This window comes from Caretta caretta, chromosome 4 (genome assembly GCF_965140235.1).
Source record: "Caretta caretta isolate rCarCar2 chromosome 4, rCarCar1.hap1, whole genome shotgun sequence".
Classification (NCBI taxonomy): Eukaryota; Metazoa; Chordata; order Testudines; family Cheloniidae; genus Caretta; species Caretta caretta.
In genome coordinates this window covers 101,571,538-101,590,874 of record NC_134209.1, presented here as the reverse complement: position 1 = coordinate 101,590,874, position 19,337 = coordinate 101,571,538, and the positions used below count along the sequence as shown (strand labels likewise).

Below are 19,337 nucleotides of genomic sequence, written 5' to 3'. Positions count from 1 at the left end.
AATTGTCAGTCTTAGCCTAGGCCAAGGATTAAGTAATTGTGGAGACAGAACTACCTTTTTATCCATGGTATCTTGAATTAGTCATTCCAAATCATGGTGGATTTACATTTGAAGGGCAGCGTGAGGAAACCTGCACTTCTAATGTCTACTCTGTGGATAAAGAGCCAAGGTTTTCAGGCCACCTTCTTCCACAAGCACTAAATTAACCTCATAAAGAACGTCACATAAAGAAACACTGAAACAAATTCATCTTAAGTGTAATTCCATTGACTTCATGGAGTTACACTACTGATGAATTTGGCCCCATGTCTTGAAGTCCATTAAACTTTGAGGGCTGGATTCTCAGTTGCACCAGGCTCTGCTTGGCACAGCTAAGGGGAAGTGGAGGAGAAGCAGAGGTAGCATTCTACAACCCACACCTCAATCCTAGGGCAGTTGAAGCCTGAGTTAGCCTCCAACTCACATTAGAGCAGCCAGTGAGAAGTTCTAATACATACTAGCTACATAGGGGTCATTTCAGCAGCCCAGGATCATTTGTATGCTCTATGCTTTGGCCATGCCGTCCTTCCCCAACCCTCTTTTCCCCCAAGCTGATTGAGGTAATTAGATAGTCAGGCTTGAAAGCAGGGTGAGACAGAACCAGTTAGCCCATCTGCTCAGAAGGATAAAGAGACACAGGAAGGGAGTGCTGGGTGAGAGGAACAGGGCTAGCTAGTCTCAAAGGCCTCCCGGAAGAGACTTCTGCTTATCTCAGCTCCTGATGTGTGGGCCAAAAGTACATAGGCTATATTAAATAGACTGTTGTGTGGGGACTGTAGTGGTGTTGGTGGAGGGAACTCAAATAAGTGGTACTGTGAATGCACAATCAGTGGAGTCTGTGCAGTTTCTGTGGGGCAAGATGACAGGCGCAAAGGTGCACCCAATTACACACACACACATGCAAATAAAGTGCTGATTGCCACAAACATACAGCCCAGATAGAATGAAATGTCTTTAAAAACAGAAACTACTAGATACCTGTGCAATTACAGTCATATTGAGCTTAGGTTTCAGAGTGGTAGCTGTGTTAGTCTGTATCAGCAAAAAGAACGAGGAGTCCTTGTGGCACCTTAGAGACTAACAAATTTATTTGAGCATAAGCTTTCGTGGGCTAAAACCCACTTCATCAGATGCATGCAGTGGAAAATACACTAGGAAGATATATATAGAGAGAGAGAACATGAAAAAATGGGTGTTGCCATACCAACTCTAACTAGACTAATCAATTAAGGGCTATTATCAGCAGGAGAAAAAAAACTTTTGTAGTGATCATCAGGATGGCCCATTTCAAACAGTTGACAGGAAGGTGTAAGTAACAGTAGGGGAAAAATTAGCTTGGGGAAATAGTTTTTAGTTTGTGTAATGACCAGGGGTGAAAGTAAGTTGAGTGACTTACCAGTACGCTGGGGCCAGCTCTGGCCCCCAGAAGGGGTGGGGCCTAGGGAGGAAGGGGCAGGATTGAGGGGGAGTCAGAGCCAGCCACAGCCCACCCTGTAAGGTAAGTGCCCCCCCTTCTCCTCCTCCTCCTCCTCCTCCCCGACCAGGGTAGCAGCAGCAGCCCCCCGGTGTTCTGGAGGCTATTTAAAGGGCCTGGGGCGCCCCTGCTTCTACTGCCCCGGTCCTTTAATTAGCCGTCGGAGGCCTGGGGAAGCGGCGGGGCACCAGCGGCTATTTAAAGGACTGGAGTGGCAGAGGCAGCTGGAGCCCCAGTCCTTTAAATAGCCCCTGCTACCCCAGGGTTCTGGGGGCTATTTAAAGGGCCTGGGGCTCCCCTGCTTCTACTGCCCTGGTCCTTTAAATAGCCCCCGGAGCCCTGGAGTAGCGGCAGCGGGGCTCCAGCGGCTATTTAAAGGGCCGGGGCGGTAGAAGCAGGGGAGCCCTGGGCCCTTTAAATAGCCGCCGGAGCCCCGCAGCCGCTACCCCAGGGTTCCAGCAGCGGGCTCTGGAGGCAATTTAAAGGGCCTGGGGCTCCAACCACTGGGGCTGCAGCCACAGGCCCTTTAAATTGCCCCCTGGGGAAGCCGGGCTGCCCCAGTACGGTGCACTGGCTCTTGCCGGTACGCCATACCGGGGTGTACCGGCTTACTTTCACCTCTGGTAATGACTCATCCACTCCCAGTCTTTATTCAAGCCTAATTTAATGGTGTACAGTTTGCAAATTAATTCCAGGTCTGCAGTTTCTTATTGGAGTCTGTTTTTGAAGTTTTTTTGTTGAAGAATTGCGACATTTAGGTCTATAATTGAGTGTCCAGGAAGGTTTGTGTTCTCCGACTGGTTTTTGAGTGTTACAATTCTTGACATCTGCTTTTAAAAAACAAAGCAAAACCACAAAGCTGAATAACAGCATTCCACAACTCTTGATTTAGCTTTTAACATTCAAAAGAAAAATCCAAAGCCTGCCTCATGTTTCTCCCAATCAGAATTGTTCAGGTGAGGGGTGCTTTTCAGGAACAGGAATTAAGATGGAAATTAATATGAAACATTTCAAAATAAAAGAGACTATATTGAGATAGGGCCAGTTTTATCTGAAGGTAAAGCAAGAAACATGAAAGAAATCAACCTTTAAAACTTTATATAACAGAAATAATGGGGTGAGGGAGCAGAAGGCTTGAATGAAAGATGAAAAGATCATCTAAAAACCATTTATATGACTGTAGTTGGTACCAGAGAAAAAATCATGGGGTGGCAGGACTGTGAAAGGAAAGAGTGAAATGTTTATCGTTTACTAAGAAGTGATACCACAAAATGGAAGTCCTCGTTATATCTGTAAATTCCTCTCAAACCAAGGCTTCCAATCAAATTCCCCTTTCTAACCTACAAGGCATATTGTTATCTGCAGTGCAGATCTCTATCGGATATTGTATAATCATTCTGTGCACCAAACTTGCAGTGACATCAAAGAGAGTCCCATGGACAGGATATAAGCAGAAAAATAAATAGCAACATTTGGAATATGATTCAGAAAGAATTGTGATTCAGTTGACTATCTCAAAGATTTTAAACAGACATTTCACCCCACGCTCATTTCAGAGTGTAGGGTATTTATTTATTTATTGGTGGATTTAAGAAAATAAGAGAATAGTGCAGATGCTCTTGCTCCACTTTAGTTGCAGGGTATCACTGACTTTACTGCTTTTCAGCTAGAGATAATTTTAAACAAGAAAAAAGCAAGACAATATAGTAGTTAGAATGGTGTTTTTCTGGCAGATTTAGAAAAAATTATTCTTGTGGCTTTTTAATGATAAAAAAATGATGTGAAAAGCAGCCAAAACTAGTTCCTTAACAGTTTCGGAACAGTACAAATAAAGAACAATGAACAATTGTTTCCACTGTATTAAAAATCAAAGTACAAACTGCTCTATCTCTTCATAATGAAAAACTAGCTGTGTTTCTTCTGTAGTAAAACAAAGAACTATTTATAACCCAATAGTGCTTACATAATTTATGAACCTCTGCATTTCCTTTAGATCAATCTTGGTCATTTGGCTACAAAACTACTCACAAAAATGCTACTTGAAGCCTCTTTTCTGTATAAAAATAAATGCCAATAGCAAATATCCCACCGGGCTAACAATGCTTTGGACTTATGTAACACTCTCCAGATGACATTTGAAAGGTGTGTTTTACAAACATTACATTAATCTCACAACACCCATGTGTACCAAGTATTAGTCTATTTTACAACAAGGGAAAGTGTGGAACAGAGAGATTAGTGACTTGCCCAAGATCACACAGGAAAGTCTGTGATGACAGCAGGAAAAGAACCCAGATTTCATCCTGTGCTACAATCACAAGATTATCCTTATCCTCTAGAACAGTGGTTTTCAACCTTTGGAAATCTCACACAGAGTCTGCAGAACCCCAGGGGTCCGCAGACCACAGGTTGAAAACCACTGTTCTATGGTAATGACAACTGTCAAAGTTTGACTCAGACTCACAATTTATCAGACCACTCTGTTTTATTAGCAAAGCTTCTCTGCTAATACATTTAGAAGTGAGCCCCCCGAGTGGGGCTTGTGTCTCTTAATTTATACAGCTTGCTGGAGAACAAGTTACAGAGAAGTTACAGACAAAAGAAGAAAAAGATTTTAGTCACCACCCTTCGAGATCCCTGAGACCAGTCACATATCTTCAATTACCTGCCACCCTTAACAATCTCCTTTAACAGCTTCCAGTTAACTTAACTAATTGCCCTTCACACCTTCCATTCTGAGGGCCTCCAAATTGTCAAAGTTTGACTCAGACTCACAATTTATCAGACCACTCTGTTTTATTAGCAAAGCTGCTCTGCTAATACATTTAGAAGTGAGCCCCCCCCCCGAGTGGGGCTTGTGTCTCTTAATTTATACAGCTTGCTGGAGAACAAGTTACAGAGAAGTTACAGACAAAAGAAGAAAAAGATTTTAGTCACCACCCTTCGAGATCCCTGAGACCAGTCACATATCTTCAATTACCTGCCACCCTTAACAATCTCCTTTAACAGCTTCCAGTTAACTTAACTAATTGCCCTTCACACCTTCCATTCTGATGCCTGCTTCTTAGACGTGCTGGCTCTATCTTAATTGCTTCTCCATTCAAAAGCTAACTGTCCCTACGTGTGCTCCCTCAGATACTTTGTAACATGTTTTGGCATGCCCTCTCATATACAATGTATCCAGCATGTCCCCTTATACAACGTTATACTTATACAATGTTATTCTTCCACACAACCTTTTGTGGACCCCTTGGACATAGTCTGCAGACCCCCAGTGGTCTGTGGACCAAAGGTTGAAAACCACTCCTCTAGAAGTATTAGAATCTTCTACTGAAGGATTTTTTTTTAATTTTTATTACAACAAAACATGGTTCAGAAATGGGTCAGCTGCTAAAAACGTGCTAAACAAGAAGCAAAATTAGCCCCTTTCATACTAAAGGATTTGTTTTCAAGCTGTTAAAAGAGCATTCATTAGGAGTTAGCAGCCAAAATCATGTACAATATTTACAAATTTAAGAGTAAGAGAAAGTGAACATTGACTCGTTACACTAACAATACTGAACGTGTGTTTGGATTTTTTAAAGTTTTCAGGTTTCATATCTTGTATAGAACATCAATGTAATTTCAGTTAAAATAGTCAGGGTTTGTTGGAAGGAGGTGAAATATGCATACTAACTGAAGTACCAGAAGGACTAAGAATACATACATAAGATGAATTCTTTGGAATACAAAGGTTATTTATATTGGAGGCTGACTTTTTTTGCTGGGTGAGATTTTTCCAAAATCCATCTATTACTTTACCACTAATGTTCATAAAATTTGTGTCAGAGGGACCATCAGTGTTAGTGGGGTCTGAGTTGGGTGTGGCTCCTATCACTCAGAGCATCAGTTGAGGGAAGTGGGAGAGGCACACTTCAGCAACACAAGCCATTCACTTATGTCCTCAAATCTAGATTTTTGTCTTGAAATAGAGAAGTATCTAATAGTCTCTTACTAGTCCAAATTAAAACAATCAAAACATAAACCTATATGTTATATAAATATTGGACCAAATCCTTTATTGCCTCTTATTCAGGGCTGTATTATGCCATCAGTTTTTAAGTACATTTCATCATTAATTTCAATGGGAAAGACTACTTAAAAAATATTGGTATGATATAGCTCATACTACTCAGTTTTTAGTCCTCCTAAAGTCAGTGGGAATTTGAGTAAAGGCTAATATAAAAACAGCAGGTGGAAAAATATATGATGTTTTCTTCATGATGTTTCCAACAGATTGTTTTTGGGTATTTAGTCCCACCATGGAGCAGGCCGGGAATCCATTGGAGGATAGGGTCAACTTTATGGCAGTTCCTAATCTCAACTGCCTTTCTTAAAGGGTCTGAGAAGTGAATAGATATTTTCCCAGATGCAAAGGGTGGTTATCTGCTAGTGTTACATTGTCTTTCCAGCTATTGCTACAAAAAAGTAGTAAGTCTTACCACCACCTCTTATAGCTGAATATGATGCACAGAGAATTAAACTCTACTGTTAGAAATATTGGCCCAAATTCATCTCCGAACATGGCCACCTTGGTTAACTGGTGCCATTAAAATTACACTGGGTTGTAGTGAGAAAGTATTGACAGTCTTTTGAAACAAATGTTCTTTTTATTCTTTCCCTTTGAGACTGCTATTTCAGTAAGAAAACAAAACAAAGCCGAAGCACCTTAGTTTTTTGTAGTTAAAATATAACAAGATTTTTTAAAAAATGAAAGATTACAAAATGAAATAGATGCAAATATATTCACGCCAAATATAACCTGGCCTGGCTAAGTCAATAAAGTGGATTTATATTTTTATGGCAGTAGCAGTTATCAGGTTTATTCAATAAACAGTCTGTTTTGAACAGCCTTTACAATCAGTTTGGTGCAATACCCTAGGGTGCGATTATCCAATAATATACCTACTCCTGCTTCTACTTTTCTGCTTAATTACATGTCATAAATCTTTGTTCCTTATGTAAATTAGTAATTTTGTACAAAACATAACAACAAGGCAGCTTTTGCATATGGAACTACGCTTCATCTGTTTACATATTTACTTTAGTGGTGCTCCACTCAATTAAAAATATTCCCTGGCTTCTACCAGGTGGAAGCTTGCATACTGTTGCAAAAACAGTCTCTTCACCAGGTAGTTTATTCAGCAAAAAAAAGCACTGGTGAATTTTACAAGTTTGTTTCTTAGATATGCAAAATGTGCTTTATAAGTGCTAATTATTAGGCATTTTGCACAAAAATCTGAGCCAAACCCTTCAAAGTCATTAAAATATGCAATTTACCAAACAAGAACAAAAATAACATAAAATTCAAGTTTGTAACAAAACTGCAAAATGCTGTTTGTCTCTGGAAAGGCCATCCGATGAAGTGAGCTGTAGCTTACGAAAGCTTATGCTCAAATAAATTGGTTAGTCTCTAAGGTGCCACAAGTACTCCTTTTCTTTTTGCGAATACAGACTAACACGGCTGCTACTCTGAATACTAATGTTGTTTGCCCTCTTCTCCTCCTCCAGATTTTTTTTCTCTCTAATCTATATATGCTAATTGTAGGGAATATAACTTCTGGAAACAAAATTAAGAGGATATATTGACAGTATGTGGGCTGTAAATGGAACCTGATCTATTTTCAGCATGATTTTAAAATAACCCTGTAGTTGCATGCAAATTGTAATATAAATTCATGAAATCATTTTTTATTACAGTAGCATCTAAGGGTTCAAATCAAAATCAGGGTCCCATTGTGCTAGATCAGGGGTGGGCAAACTTTGTGGCCCAAGGGCCACATCTGGGTATGGAAATGGTATGGTGAGCCATGAATGCTCATGAAATTGGGGTTGGGCTGCAGGAGGGGGTGAGGGCTCCGGCTGGGGGTGAGGGCTCTGAGGTGGGGCCAAAAATGAGGTGTTCAGGGTGCAGCAGGGGTCTCTGGGCTGGGGCAGGAGGAGGAGGAGGAGGAGCAGGATGAGGGACATGCCGCTGCTCCTGGGAGTGCGTGTACGCACGGAGCGGTCCCCGACCCTGCTCTCTGGCTGGAGCACGGGAGCAGCTGCAGCTCCACTCCCCAGCGGGAGCTCGAGGGCCGGATTAATTCGGCTGGCAGGCCAGATGTGGCCCACGGGCTGTAGTTTGCCCACCCCTGTGCTAGATACTGTACAAACGTATATGTAATAGACAAGGTTCCTACAATGAATGTCCCAGTCCTACAAATTATTCCATGTGGGTATATCCCTGCATTCATCTATCTGAGCATAAGGTTTGCTCACATGGTGCACCTGCCGAGACTAGGCCTAATTTGAAAAAAGATGTAACAAATGACCATGACAAAGTAAGGAAGTAGGGAGATAATGAATATAATATCAAATAGTGGCATAGTTCTTGCACAACTTGGTGGTTCCAACTCATCTGAAAGACTTTTTTTTAAATACATAAAAGTCTGCAGCACTTTCTAATCATCATTTCATGTCAGCAATTAGGACATATATGGGTAACTTTCTAATCTATCTAACTTTTTATACCGTCACTGTAATATCTGAGTGCCTTCCAGTACTGCATTAAGCTACATGACTGCAAATCTGTCACATTGTTTGTGCTCCCAGTGGAGTAGAGTTTCTTGTTTTGGTAGTGGTTTTTTAAAAATACACCTGTTTCTATGTGTTATATTAGAGAAGGTAAGGTCAAAGAAATGTGCTTTGCACATGAAGCAGAAAGTGATGCAGTTTATGATAGTCCTTAATTCCCAGAAGAAGGTTGTTTCCCACAGATAAGCTTTACTCTTATTACTAAGGTTAGATTTTGTCATAGTTATTTTTAGTAAAAGTCAGGGACAGGTCACAGGCAATAAACAAAAATTCACAGAAGCCCACGACCTGTCCCTGACTTTTACTAAAAATAACAGGGGAGGGACTTCCCTGAGGGGGATGGGACTGAAGCCCAAGCCCTGCAGGGGGGATAGGACTGACAGCCCGAGCCCCACCATCCGCAGGGGACTCCAGCCCCCACTGCAGCCATTGACAGCTCCAGCCCTGCCATTGCAATGGGGGCCGAAGCCAAAGAAGTCATGGAGGTTCGTTATGGAATCCCTGACCTCTGTGCCTAAATCATATCCTTACTTATTACTGTTCCTTTGTGCCAGAGGAACAAAGTTTTCAACTGTCTTCATCACAGAGCTTTAAATATCCTTTTAGGCATCCTGAGCCCAGGCCACAGAGTGCTTTGAAGATAAGGACTGAGACATTAAAGTTGATTCAAAATTCTATGGGAAGCCCATGCAGAGAGTAGAGAACAGGTGTGATGTGCTCATGGTAGCCTGTGTTGCTGAAGAGATGCGCTGCAGCATTTTGTGCTAATCATAGTTGTGCAAATTTGAGTTTTCTAAGTGCTAAAGGTTTCATGCCCGCATCTATTGCATTGTGGTAGTCCAGCTGAGAAGTGACAGCATGAATAACTGAGGCCAGATCCTTGTCCTCCAGGATGAGATGGAGTCTCCTAGCTAACCGGAGATGGTAGAAAGTGTTATTTGTGGCTGTTGTAGGGTGAGAGCTCAGCTTCAGCAAATCCACGAGTACACCTGACCATGGATTGACCTGACCAATTGTGGATGTGAAAACTTCAATCACAAGGGACTGCAGGATGGCTGCAGACTCCTCAAAATGCTTTCCTCTGCTGACCAGCATCACTTCCTTCAGTACTATTCAGCTGGATTCAAATCAGTGACTTAAAGGTGAAAGGTTTCAGAGTAGCAGCCGTGTTACTCTGTATCCATAAAAAGAAAAGGAGGACTTGTGGCACCTTAGCAACTAACGAATTTATTTGAGCATAAGCTTTCGTGAGCTACAGCTCACTTCTTCGGATGCATTCAGCTGTAGATCACGAAAGCTTATGCTCAAATAAATTTGTTAGTCTCTAAGGTGCCACAAGTCTCTCTGCTCCACTAGGAGAGGAAGGCTTGTCCAGTAGTTAGGGCACTAGCCTGGGCCTTAAGTTGGGAGACAGGGTTCAATTTTCTGCTCTCCCACATGCTCCCTGAGTGACTTTGCATGAGTCACTTAAACCCAGATCTTAAATGGTATTTAGGTACCAAAATGCCTCTGTGGATCTGGGCCTCAGTTCCCCATGTGGGGTGAGCGAGAGCGCCTGTCTGGGAGAAGAGGTAATGGTCATTACCCCTTCCTACCCACAAGGGGCCTCTGAGGATAAATACATTGGGAGCCTCCTGCAGCAATGGGGAATCATACAAGTACCTTAGACTGACGAAAAGGAGGACTTGTGGCACCTTAGAGACTAACCAATTTATTTGAGCATAAGCTTTCGAATCCGATGAAGTGAGCTGTAGCTCACGAAAGCTCATGCTCAAATAAATTGGTTAGTCTCCAAGGTGCCACAAGTACTCCTTTTCTTTTTGCGAATACAGACTAACACGGCTGCTACTCTGAAACCTGTCATTAGACTGACAGACACCGATCCCCAGCTCGTTTTCAGAGCTCTTACAGCCTCTGCTCCAGGCTGAGGGGCGAGCCTGGCGGCAGCTGTGACCACACCGAGGTCTCCTCCTCAGCGGCTACCCTCGGGCTCTTTGCTGCCAGCTCCCTCCCGGCGGGGAAGGGGGAAGTCCTGTTTTCCCGCCCCTGGCGATCCCGCAACGCCCGACGTTTGTGTCACGCCATTGGTGACCTGGTACGTCCCAGGCCGAGGCCCGGCCCCTGGCCGCAGCCAGCCCCGAGCAGCATCAGCTAACGGCCTAGCCCAGCCCCCCTCTCGGCGGTTAGTGCCGGGGGGGGGGGCGAGTCTGCGCGCGTGCGCCCTCTGCAGCGGCTGCCGGGCGGGGCGATGAGTCTGGCGCCAACTAACCCCGCCCCGCGGGTCTCGGCCGCTCAGGCTCCGCCAGCCCCGCACTCGCAGCAGCCTGAGACTCGCGTCGGGCGGGGAGCGGGCAGGACCATACTCGCCGGGTTGGCTTAGGTCACGTGCCTCCTCTCCACCAATAGTTGCGCACTAGTGGACGGCATCTCCCCGTGCCACTGACTGTTCCCCAATGGTTGCCCCGCCCCCAACGCGCGGAGCGACCAGAGAGAGGATGAGAGTGCGAGATCTCGCGGTAACTGCCCGCCAGTATTTAAGCTCTGAGGAGGCATGGGCTTGGTCTCTGTCCTCGCTCCCCGTCCTGGTGGGTGAGGTGACTCCTCGGTCCTGCCGCCCCGCTGAGGGCCGCGCCGGCTGGGCAGCAGGGACCGTGCGGCCTGACTCCTCCATGGGGAGCTGGGCCCGGGCCGGCGGCGGAGCGCTCCTCGCCCCAGCCTGGCGGGGCCGTTCCGCCCGGTGGGGGCGGGGGACGCCGCTCCGGGGACTCGCGCGCGCCTCTCCGACTCTGCCCCGCCGCCCCGGGTCGCCGGTGGATGCGGGAGCCGGGTGAGGCTGCCGCTCCGGAAGCGCGTCCGACGCGGTGGCAGAACGGACTGAGCTCTGCGGAGGTAGAGACGGGCCGGCTCGCGTGTGCCGGCGCCTTGCCGCGGGGGGGTGACGGGGCTGGCGGCGAGAGGCCTCCACCCCAGGCCGGCTCGGGCTGACCGATGCGTCCTGTGCCTGCCCGCGCCTCGGGTGCCCCCCTGAAAGCGGGGGGGGGGGGGGGTTGGCTTGTGCGCTGAGCGTTGTTAGCCGGACTGTGCTGCCCAGCAGGGCCGTGGTCTTTCTCCTAGCAAACGCTGGCGATATTACCGTAACAAACTAAAAATCTTCATCCACTGATCTCGCCCTGCGCTTGGCTCCCTGAACAATTCGTTTCACAAACTGCGGAGCTAACTGTTATGGCAAAGTATTTAGCATCTTTTTTTTTAACGGAGTCTAGTCCTGTGTCTCACTTCAGAGAGACACTGGCACATTGAAATTAACATTTTGATAGATAAACTGCTCAATCTGCGTTAAATTACTGTGTTGTAAACACTTGGAAATCACGGGGGGAAGCAACTTGCACAATTAATGTTCGTTTAACAAATTGCATTTGGTCTCCATGTGGACAATTAAAATTGAGTACTGTAACCCGTTTCATTTACTGGTTCTTGTCTATCACACGGTGGATAAATTCTTCAGCAAAGCTTTCCATTGATCTGTTTTTTTTTTTAAAAAAGGATCATTTCTGCTGTGTATTGGGTGGTGTTTTTTTTGGTTTTTTACTCCGTTTAAAAGTGTCCCTGAAACCTTTAACAGTGTTGATTCTTGTGTGTAACTATTGCCATGTGCTTTAATCGTTACACTGCTTGAGTACCTCATGTATGCTGTTACAATATGTATCTGTGATTATAGTGAAAAGTTACTAAGTTTTGAAAGGTGAACTTTCACTTTTTAGATATTTAATAGCCACATTAAGTATGAATTAAATACAAAAATTATCATCTTTCTGCAATAGATTTCTTATTCTAAACATGGATATGATTTTTTTAACTTACTAGGGCTGACCATGGATTAAATGGCTACCAGTTTAGGAAAACAAATATTTTTTTCTAAACTTGAACCATTGACTTTTTGCTTTAGAATCTGAATTGATTATTAATAGTTGGATTGTATACAAGGGATTCTATAGAATAAAACCTAAATTATGGCTGGCTGTTATCACTAATTTTAAAAAGTGAACTTACATTGCTTATCTATTGAAAATGTTGAACTTTACTATGTTATGTTTAAAACCTATTTAACGTGTCCTTTAAAATATTGTGTAGATAAATGGTCACACGTGACTGAAATGCTCATGAAGACACCTCTTAGGAATGAAGAAATTCCTCTGCTGGAAAGTAAGGGATTCTAATTGGATGAAAGTTTGCCTTGATGGTTACTTTGTGGTAGATGGTTGGTTGGTAAATTGTAGGAATTTTTATGAAATACCTACAAATCAACACTAAATTACAGTGAGTTTGTTGAGAATAATATGTTAAAGGAATTTTATGATTAGTAATATTTCCCCTTTTTTGCTTTGCCCTCTTAAGGCAGACTGTGCTTTAGGTGGCCAACACAGAGGGGTATAGTAGTTCTCTCTAAAACCCAGAGGTGAGATTAAAACTCTTCTCTGGATCCTGTCGGGAGGAACAAACTCATGAGAAATCCATTTAATGTGTTTCAATTCCTTTTGAATAAAATTGTATCTGTTTTCTTCAGGTTCATTGACTTGAACCATGGGTGCTAGCATCAGATTACCATGCTTAGCTTTACTTCATGGTGTTAGGGAATTACTTGTGATCACATGAAGCTTTTCCTGGTTTCAGAGTCCTCCAGAATATATTTACAATTATCGGGTGCCTAGATGTACTTCATAGAACTTGCAAGACACTAACATGAATCTCCTTGAATGTGAAACTACCCTTAAAGAGTGACAAATTCCCAGGTATGTAATGTAAATAGGAGCATCACACTGAGGTGGGTGGGGACATTTGTCACCAGTTGAAGTAAATTTGTGTACCTAGCCAACTTTCCAAGGCACTTTCATGGAAACTTCTCTGTGTCTCAAGAGAATAAACATTTCAGTGTAAGATTGTCTGGGAGTCCTCTGCATCATAACTTTCTTTTGCAGTGAATGTTTACTAGTAATAGCTGACAGTGTAATTTACTTTAGAGCTATAATTCTTGTCACATGACTACTCAATTCAATTTATTGGCATAAAGTAAGCTATAAACTTGGTAGCTTGACTTTCATTCTTGGCTCTCTGAATGTTGTCATAGCACTAAAAGGCCTTGTCTACATTACAGCTAGATTTGCTGATATGGCTCAATTTTAACATACCTTATAGTTTAAATCCTAGTGTGAACACTCTAAAATTGAAACCTGGCTTAAATTGATTTAGCTGACCTCCACTTTAATTGGAAATGGCTGAGGAAAGCTGGAGGCATGATGACAAATATATTGCAATTGTGAATTATTTTGCTGGTGATTAAATTTTTTTTCTTCCACAGGGAAAAATGAACAAAATATAAGGGATTCAAACTTGCAGCTCCTGCTTTGGTGAAAGTGTGGTAGTGATTAAAGTACAATTAAATGATTATGGATGAAATCAGTAATGTATAATGTGTAGAAAAACAGTAAGATAAGTAATGGCTAGAAAAGCACAACAGTTGATCACTTCAGTTTGCATGGTTAAATTTTTGACCCAGCTCATGTTTCCATTCTGAAATGGAATAAAACTAGTCATTCATCTTTGAATTTACTTTGAATAAGTTGTCTGGGATTTTGAGACAAAATTAGTGTTTGGGGAATATTTTTTACACTATATTCAACTAATAAAGAATTTTGAAGTACAATGTACCTGGGCATTTTTGCATACAAATGCAGCAGAGCATTTGAAGCATGAAGAGGAGGAAGCAGATGAACCTGAAACATTAGATACAGTTCCTATCCCAGCATCTCATTGCAGATGACTCAGACCTTTTCAGGCATTAGTATTTCTGCTTACACCTTGCATATCTGGGTTACAATCTAGGCAATAGGCCACTTACACACTGAGACAAACAGGTCACTTGTGGTCCACAGACTGAAGCTGGAGTAATTTATCAGTTGGGGCAGATTCCACTAATTAATGACTTGGGGAAACCCTGTGTAGTCAAAATATAAAACAAATTACAAAAAAGCATAATTTACCCTAAGATGCTAAAATTAACCTTTGTTTTAGGGTAGAAAGACACACCAACCTTAGTCACCTTTTGTGAAAAGTCAAGTCTTCATAAAACTTGAAGAGACCTTAATGTTTTCGTGCGAGTGGTTTCCTACAGACATTTACGTAGTAAAATAGAGAAATATTTGCGAAGTGCTGTCCTTACACTTATTCCAGTTGGCAAATGAGGATAACCTGTGCTTCAATCCTGTGTTCTTTGTAGTGGCAGGCCATAGAAGAGTGAGTTACAAGCCTACTCTGTCACCCTATAAAGAAAGGGGTGGAGCATGCTATTGTATTGTCTTCCTTAGTCTCAAAACTCATCTAATGGTCTTGCAATTGTCCACTGAATTAACTAGATAAAGTAGTATAACCAGGCATTTGCCTATGACCAACAGCTTGGGATAAGGGGTTCAGGTTGTGGGAGGGAGCTCTGGGCTAGGGGTGCAGGCTTGAGTGGAGCTGGGAATGAGGGCTTTGGGGTGCAGGAAGGGGCTCAAGGCTGGGGCAGGGGATTGGGGCATGGGCTTACCTTGGGTGGCTTCCAGTAAGCAGCGCAGTGGGGGTGCTAAGGCAGGCTTCCTGTGCCCTGGAAGTGGCCTGCAGCAGGTCCAGCTCCTAGGCACAGGGCCCAGAGGCATAGGAAAAACTATTCTCCCCCTACTGTTACTTGCACCTGCCTGTCAGCAGTTTGAAATGGGCCACCCTGACTACTACTACAGAAGAGATTTTTTTTTTTCCTCCTGTTGATAATAGCCCGCTGTAATTGAATTGTCTCATTAGAACTGATCCCCCCCACTTAATAAGGCAACTCCCATCTTTTCATATATTGTGTGTGTATATATATCTTCCTACTATTTTTTCCACTCCATGCATCTGATGAAGTGGGGTTTTAGCCTACAAAAGCTTATGCCCAAATAAATTTGTTAGTCTCTAAGGTGCCACGCGTACTCCTTGTTTTTGCTGATACAGACTAACACGGCTACCACTCTGAAACTGTATTGGTGACCCCTTTCACACAGCAAGCCTCTCAGTGTGACCTTCCCTACTCCCTCCCCTTATAAATTAAAAACATTTTTTATATTTAACACTATTATAAATGATGGACACAAAGCAGCGTTTGGAAGTGGAGACAGAGCTCATGACCCTTTGAGGGGTCGCCATCCCCAGTTTGAGAACCCATGCTATAGAGCAAACACATCATTTAGATATGCAGTCTCGACTTAAAGGAATGGGGAAGCCACCATATCCCTTAGATAAATTGTTTCAATGACTAATTAAGCCAGTTTATAAAAATTCATTTCAGATTTGTTGTGCACAGTACAGTTTTGGAGGGCTTGGCTGGATTATATATATTTTTTCTTTTGGGCACGTGTTCCACTTTAGCTTCTTATATGGAGTTTCCGAAGAGGCTGTGCACCTGATGAATAAACTGTTAATGAGGGGATAGTGCATTTTCTTTTCATGTCCACATTACATCCTAGGTTATATGCAAAAAGAAAAGACAAATCTTGAATAGTACTTCAAAAAAAATTTTGGGGGGAGGAGAAAGGACCATTAGTAGATGGAGACCATACTAGAAAAAATGTAAATTGTTGAAAGCAGTGTAGGAGAATCACCAAAACGTAACACTTGAGAATTAAGACCTAAATGCTCAAAAATAAGTTTAGTTTTTAAGTTTCAGAGTAGCTGCCGTGTTAGTCTGTATTTGCAAAAAGAAAAGGGGTACTTGTGGCACCTTAGAGACTAACAAATTTATTTGAGCATAAACTTTTGTGAGCTTCATCATCCAACGAAGCGAGCTATAGCTCACAAAAGCTTATGCTCAAATAAATTTGTTAGTCTCTAACATGCCACAAGTACCCCTTTTCTTTTTAATTTTTAAGTTTTTGGGCCCAAAATCCAGACCCCTTCCCTACAGTACTGCTGGGAGCTTTTGGAGCAAGTATTCAGCACATTAGCTAGCGCTGCCATATTGTGCTATAGATTACCTTTGCTGGCTATAATGAGAACTAAAAAGGGAGCTCTAAAATATCTTGTAATATTGGGTTTTACCAGCTTGAATTAATGTCTTCTAGCATAAGATCCAACAATCATGCAAGTAGTTAGAGTTGGACTTTGGAAAAAATACCTTTTAAATGTTAAACTCTAAGATACCAACTCCATAACTGAATGTATATAGACTTAAAATGTGAGTATTTTTAAAACATATTCCTCTCTCTTTATTTATCTACCAAGACCAGAGTCTTCACCTTTTACAAATGTTTATTCTTTTACTGTGGTGAAAGCATTTTCCGCCCCCAGTTATCTGCCTCCTTTGAACCTTTTTTGCTCTCGCTATAGGACTTTATTGCTACTTCACTAATGTACAAATTTCTGCACACTAATGGTATACTTAAAGCAGGTGTTTCTCAGTAAGCTCCACTCTACCACTAGCTAACTCTTAACTTTTCAGTAATTACAAATGTCAAATGCAGATGATGTGGCATGAGAGGGGTGTGCAGAGAAATAGTAATCCAATGAAGTGAGCTGTAGCTCACGAAAGCGTATGCTCAAATAAATTTGTTAATCTCTAAGGTTCCACAAGTCCTCCTTTTATTTTTGCAGATAAAAGGAAAACCTTTGTTTCAGAACATACTCCTTCTAGAAGGGATTGTAAGGATAAGAGTAGACAAATATTCCTTTGTAACCAAGAGAACTATAGTTCAGAGAATGTAGTCACCCACAACTTAGTTTATTGCTCCAAAGTCTTCAGTGCAAATGAGTATTGACTATTCTTGGAACTAATGCACATGTAAGTTAAATGAAACTGGCCAGTTTCTATATACGGAAAATATCTGCCAACACTTGTTTACATGGAAACTAGAGTTTTTTTAATGCACAGCTTTTAGAATGGTTGACAAGGTTTACAGTAAAATTGGTTTTACTACAAAATCAAAATAGTTTTAGATTGTAAACATCAAACAGAAATGTCAATTATACAGTGAGCACTTTTAGTGTTCTGGAAAATTAATACTTTACAATACATTAATATAATTATGAGATAAATCCGTTAGTGGCCTTTCTATGTTACATGCATATGGTTTATATTTTGTAAGAAGTGCTGGCATAGATTGTGGTTTTGAATTGGTGATGTTTAAAAGTATAATACAAATTGATTGAAAAAACAGCTGACTTCAGTGAACATCCAGTGTCTTAGACAATTTACTCATTTAATTTTGGAGTAATTGAGATTCATGGAAAGCTGCAAAAAATATTGTATTAAAAATAATGGAATGAACGGATGTTTAATTTTTAGGTACATTTACACAAACAAAAGGAGTCAATGACTTATTCCTATTCATACAAAATTATAACCCCCACTCTGATTAACTGATTGGGATTAATTATATTTGTATGGCAACTTTAACATGTAGAGCAACAAAGTATGATATTACGTGGATATTGTGACTTGACATCCAGGAATAAGCTGGAGCAAATGCAATCAGTGAGGAAACATAAAAACTGTTGGACTACGTAGGCTGTGGTTCTGCAGGCAGATCCTTCCAGCTGTATAGTGTGCCAGTGACTAACTGGATAGTGTCTTTTTCAACTTTTATATATATATATAGTTATATTTTATATATCTATAAGAACTTTCCCAGGCACTATGGTAATACAAAAAATTTCATTTTTCTCTAAGTTCACTGGAAGAGATATAAAGGAGAGGTGGAAGGCATACATTCTCAGGTGGCACTGGAAAATAGTTACTCTAAATCACAAAGAGCCGAATACTATTATCAGTCACACAGATATAAATTTGAAGTAATTCAGCTGAACTTAGTAAAGTTACGCTGGTGTAACTAATGGCAGATTTGGGCTTGATATGTTTTCTTACATCTTGTAGACTTTGCTAGAATGTATAGCTTGTGCACCTGAGATCACTACTGCTCCTCTCCCTCCCCCCGTTTTCTCTGCGCTCTGAGTGTCTCCTGTTTTGAATCTGGTTGGTGATTGCAAATTTAGGTTAGCCCTGACTGACTGCTCAAGCATCAGCTCCTGCTTTGAGTGGAATTGACTGAACATACAAGATTGCTGTGAAATTTATTTAGCAGATGTTTCTCCAAGTCCAGTTTTAGGAGCTAATGGTCAATCAAATAGACATTGAGAAAATGATAGCTGAACATCCATTCATTTGTTTTTTTGTGCTGGCAGCCCATTAATGAATGAAAGCTACTGTGTCATCTGGCCCACTTTCTTTAAATCAGTGGCTGTTACCACCAGTTTGAGAACCACTGATCAAAAACAAAAAGGGTAGATTAAGAAATTACATTTCTTTAGCCTGATTAACAATGCTCATAATTTCTGCAGCAAACATATGGGGCAATTAAAGAACTTTTTTAAAGGAGGTAACCTAAATGGTAGTTCATCTATGCCAGAGGATTTTGCTTAATCTGGCAGTATACTCGATATTGTCTTTTGATCAACAAAAAAAATACAAAACTTTTGAACAACTTATTTATCAGACTAACCATTCAGGCAACCATTTAATTTGGGGCTCTGACAAATACTGTACTGACAACTCAGTTCCACAACTGGGTTCAACCTGTTTTTATTAGAGATGGCCAGAGCTGAGAAACTCAGATACAAACTTCCTGAAATGGTAGCTGGCTTAGGTATGGTGTCCTGGTTAAAGTCTGTCATTAGTGTTGTTTTTTAATGACTGTATGAAAGTAATAAAATATTTTAAATAATATATTCAGTTTGTTTAGTTTTAAACTTTTATAACATACTGAGAAGGATGTTCCAGTTCCTCCTACAGATGTATAAATGTTGCATGAATGTGAATTGTCTTTTTTAGACCTGTAATATACAAAACTACAGGCATGCTTTCAAAAGGAAAGTATACCCCTACATACTGCATATTATGGTGTTTGTGATTTAGTCCTTACAATAATACTTTAATTAGTCCACCAGTTAGTTTTCTTCACGTTGGATACTTTTTGAATTCTGGATAATGGATGTAATAGGGAACTGGTTTCCCCAAAATGTCAAATCATTCCACACATCTCAGTCCAGACTCTGCTTCTTGGCTTCTTTTTTGCACTAAGGAAAAAGATACAAAGCCATGAGGCTTATGATTGTTGATAACACTATGATCATTTGGGTTTCTCACTGT

General features: G+C 41.6%; 1 long non-coding RNA gene and 1 other non-coding gene across 2 annotated transcripts; both read left to right on the top strand.

Moving 5' to 3' along the window:
- The first annotated feature begins 10,684 nt into the window (after positions 1-10,684).
- Positions 10,685-13,829, top strand: LOC125635928 (uncharacterized). The gene is made up of 4 exons (XR_007356417.2): positions 10,685-11,017; positions 12,260-12,331; positions 12,800-12,918; positions 13,485-13,829. It is a non-coding gene; the product is annotated as an uncharacterized LOC125635928 (long non-coding RNA).
- LOC125636316 (small nucleolar RNA SNORA26) lies at positions 12,511-12,628 on the top strand. Its single transcript, XR_007356552.1, has one exon. It is a non-coding gene; the product is annotated as a small nucleolar RNA SNORA26 (small nucleolar RNA).
- Positions 13,830-19,337: the final 5,508 nt, after the last annotated feature.